Raw genomic sequence first — 4,707 nt, 5'->3', positions numbered from 1 at the left:
ATTACCTTTATCAAGACCATAATCTGAAAAGGAAAACATTATCATTATCACACCCTTCCGACAATGGTCCACAGGAAATCGCATTTTCCTTATCTATGATTTCGTTCAGCATATTTATGTGTGGCAGAGTTGATAGGGTTTTCCTGCGTTCCGGGAGTCTCTACCAAATAATTTACTTCATTAATTTTTTTAATTACTCGCCAGGGACCTGAAAATGAAGCCCTTAAGGAAATTTTCCTGGCAAAGGTAACAATACCAAAAAACCTTTTTCACCTACAGCGAAACTGCGTGGTTTTGGGATTTTTGATCAAAATATATTTTTTTAATTTTATTCTGACTACTCACCAAATTTTCCTTGGCAAACTCCCAAGCTTTCGACAATTTATCCCCAAGGCCAGAGACGTAATCCAATAAAATTAACCTCGGTACGTCACCTTCCCCCACACTTCTTATGACCTGCAAAGGACCACGGACATTATGCCCAAAACACTAAGTTTGAAAGGAGACAAAGACCCAATGACTGACCTGGAGATGAACGAAAAAGCAACAGTAAAGTAGGGAAGTTCCCTATCCCACTCGGATCCATGAGCCAGACATTTATTTCCGCAGCATCGATTTTTCAAAGTTTGGTGGAACCTCTCCAAAACGCTTGAGTCTCCGGATGGTATGGGGACAAGTTACATGCTGAATTTAACCTAATTCTGCCATCTTACTCCTGAAATATCTACTGGTAAAATTAAGAACCATTGTCACTTTGAATTACTTTAGGTAAACCCAAACTTTGGTAAGAAATTTTATTAAGACATCCCACAATCTTTACACTCTTGATTGTAAGGAGGGGAAATAGCTCGGGAAAACGGGACATTCTATCCATGATAGTAAAAAATGTATTCTTCCCACTCCTAGATCTAGGTAAGGGACCAACCACAATCATAATTACTTCCTTGAAAGGTTCTGACACCAAAAGGAATAGGGATCAAACTGGCGCCTTTGGAACCAACTGATTCGGTTTTTTTCCTACCTTTTGACAATAATCGCAACCGTTGACAACTTCTTTATGTCCGATTTTTTCAACCTGGCCACCAGAAGTCGGACAGAAGTTTCAACGTAGTCTTTCGAATGCCAAAAATGACCCGACAAAGGATTTTCATGTGCCACCGACATTAATCCCAACCTGAAAACTGAAAGGAACCATTATTGGCGAATTATTTCACAATCGTCATTACCTGCCCTCTTTGGCCTACTACACCTGTACAGAATTTCGTTAATGATTCGTAGTGAGGGCACTGTTAGTCAATCAGAGGGCCGATTCCTTGGGCAAACTGAGGAACTCTTGCTTCTGAGCTTTAATAAGCTCTTCTCTTGTCCAATCAGGCTTATAAACCCCCTTCCCTTATTTACTACACTATTACTATCACTACGTTCTAGGTACTAATATCTAAATCGGTTGTTGACTCTGCAGCGTCACAACCCTACTAGAGAACGGAGTAAACTACAGACATTTCAGGGTTTATCATCAAAATTGGACAAGTCGTATTCTTATAGACAACATCATTGCCGCAAAAACAACGTCTATATTCTTCACAGGAAATTTTTTCTACAATTGCCAAATTTAATAGCCCCAGAAAACGACGGCAATCCAACTGAAAAACGCTGATAGGATATGATTTAACTGAATCCGGAAAAACAGACAAGATCACAAATTCCTCCAACACGGTTCAAAGTCAACCGAAACAATGCCTCTTTCAAAATCAAAGATTGCGCAGCCCCAGTATTCTCGCAAAATTCGCACTACCCTTTCTAAGTGTGATTCCTATGGCTGATACACAACCCTGAGAGGACGAACTTAGCGAACTGCTGGGTAGTCATTTATCTCCTGTCCTGGCCCTAGCAGACACAGCCTCTTCATTTCCGACACCATCACCGGATTTTTGCCTGGACTGTTGCATTTTCTTAAAAGCATAAACACTGCTTTTTACATGACCTCTTTTTTTACAAAAGAAACAGACAACATTCGTCCCCAGAATTATTAACTTTATTCCTGAAAGAGGTATTATTATTCTGAAAGAAAACGTGTCATTATTCCTGAAAGTAGTATTTCCATTATTCCTGAAAGAAACAGAATTACTTTGTCGCATGGGACTATCTTACTACCATAATTATTCCTACTGGTATTCTCTCTATAATTATCACGACTGGGCCTTATTCCAGTCCGACCTTCCTCAGACCATGGGTGTTTCTGAATTCTACTTTATGCGCTAATACATACTCCATCAACTGGTTACAGCCACCTCCTGTAGTTTATCCATTTTTAACTCTTCTAAATGTGTTTTAACTTGTCTGGGACGCAATGCTTGAATTCCTCAATCAACATTAACTCCTTTAATGTCAAAGGTATCCACCTCTTTTGACTTAAGCCAGTCCTCAGCGAAAACTGTTGCTTTCGCCCTGTCAAATTCCACAAAGTCTGATCAGAGTTTTTCCTCAAATTGCGAAACCGTTGTCTATAGGCCTCAGGAACTAACTCATACGCCTTCAATATAATTGCCATTGACGTTTTCATAATCTGAGGCCAAGTTTTTCATCAAGGGTTACACCGTTCTGAGCTTTTCCAATGAATTTACTTTGTACCAAATGGTCCAGTGTTCCTCTGGCCACTGCAAACCTAGCAGCCATCCTTTCAAAAGAGACAAAGAACTGCTAACGTTCGACTCTTGGAACGTGGGAACGAACTTCAAAGCCTGTACAAATTGATAGCAGGACCAACAGCGACACCAGGGAGACTGGGAGGGAGAAGACGGGTTTAGCCAACCATTTTTCTCTTTCAAAATCTCTTTCTTTCTCTCTCTCACCTGCCCTAATTTTTCAATTTCAAATTCCAATGTCTGCAATTGTAATTTGTCTCTCCACCAACTCTACGTTACCGCAGACTTTCACTCCTTCCATCACCATCAGAAACTTTACTGACTTTAATCCCTTCATAAATTGTTAAAACAATAATAATCCCTTTTTCATAGAGGGGTCAAATTCAATCTCCAAATAGTTTAGCAACAGTGTTCAATTCATCCTTATTTAAACTCGCCAACCTCTCTTGCCAGCCCTCACCACCAATTACATCCAAATTGCAGCAGTCTCCATTTTGAACCGAAAACTTCCAATACAAAATATAAGTAATCCAAAGAGGTGTTAGATCTATGCCTAGCACCCTCACGGTTAATACTGCACACTGAGAACACCAACAGGACCCGAAATTCCCTGGCAAGGTCGCCAAAATATTTCAGGACCCTCCTCAAAGGGCTACTTTCAGACTCCGAAAAGCTATCAATCATAACTAGTGTTCTCCAAAGTTAAGTCACGATAAGTGAAATAAACGACAGTGTGCAAATATTAAAACAATGAGGGAAACTGGGAATACCCACAGTAAAATAATATTAATATATTTACAAACACAGCATAGATAGAAATGATTAACGGACCTCTATATACAAAAATTAAATGAAAAGCAATCACACAATATAAAACACTATTGATAAACACCCACACTATTACTTACAGAATCAACCAGACATTCTCCCCAAAAATAATAAGGGGGTCCCGAAGAAAAGAGAAAATAACGGCAGAAAGAAGCCCTAGCAATTAACAAACTAAATTAACCTAACTAATTTAAAGTGGCCACTAAGAGTTTTTAAATCCCCACAAATTCTTATAAAAGAACTGTAAATTGATCCAGAACGACGTCGTGGATATCGAAAGGAACGGGAAGGTATGTCCCGCTATCTTCCAAATAGCGGGCAGAGTAAAGCTCGACCTTCTTCAGGAAGATCCTCGTCTCTCAGACGTCACAAATACACGTCCCTCCAGACGTCACAAAAATCAAAGGCTCTATACCTGCTCACGGAGAGGTCCCCCAGGCTAATACTGGCCCAAGGCTACAGCAAGATGAAGCAGCAGCGTTGCAACAAGCTCCAGGGATAAAGAGCGCTCAAGTCGTAGCAGAATAAAGGAGCGACTTGCTGTAATCCATATGGTGTGGTATCAACACGAAGGCCAGAAACAGACTGCCATACCTGGGCACAGGGACTTCCAAAGTCACCTCGGAATGCTCCAAGGAGACCGAAAACAGGACTCTGGGAATAAACAGGCCAAGGATCAAAAACAGGAATGGTAACTAATGTGGAGGAAGAAAACTCAAAACCCTGATGGGGATACTATAATAAATAGCAAAATAGGGGAAACTAAAAGATAATGAATAAAAACAAAACAAAAGGAAATGGCAAAGTTCTAACATTGTCCAGGCAATGTATTTACATTCTCATCTACAAAAGGAGATAAGGTTTAAACGTTTGCTGACAGAGTCTTTGGAATACGATGAGGGCTTAAAAAACCACTTCCCAGAAGGTTCGTAGAGATATTTAAAGAGCTAGAAATCAGGAATCCTCCCAATTTCAGCTCAGAATCTCCTTAGACTTCCAGGCTCTTTCCCTGCCTTCGTACAAGGATAGGGAAGATTTTGCAACAAGAGAACTCTTCAACATGTAGGAAGATGTCTCGTTAGCAACGGAAGTATCAAGTATGATCCTCCTCGGAGGAAGACTGGTCTCTCGGACTATTAGATTTCCTATCGTCTACTGGATGTAGCTGACTAAAATTACCTCCCCTTGTTACGGAGGCCATAAGCTCAAAGTGAAACGCCAGCCAGGCGCGAGG

This window comes from Macrobrachium nipponense, chromosome 39 (genome assembly GCF_015104395.2).
Source record: "Macrobrachium nipponense isolate FS-2020 chromosome 39, ASM1510439v2, whole genome shotgun sequence".
NCBI lineage: Eukaryota > Metazoa > Arthropoda > Malacostraca > Decapoda > Palaemonidae > Macrobrachium > Macrobrachium nipponense.
Note: the sequence above shows the minus strand (reverse complement) of the source record.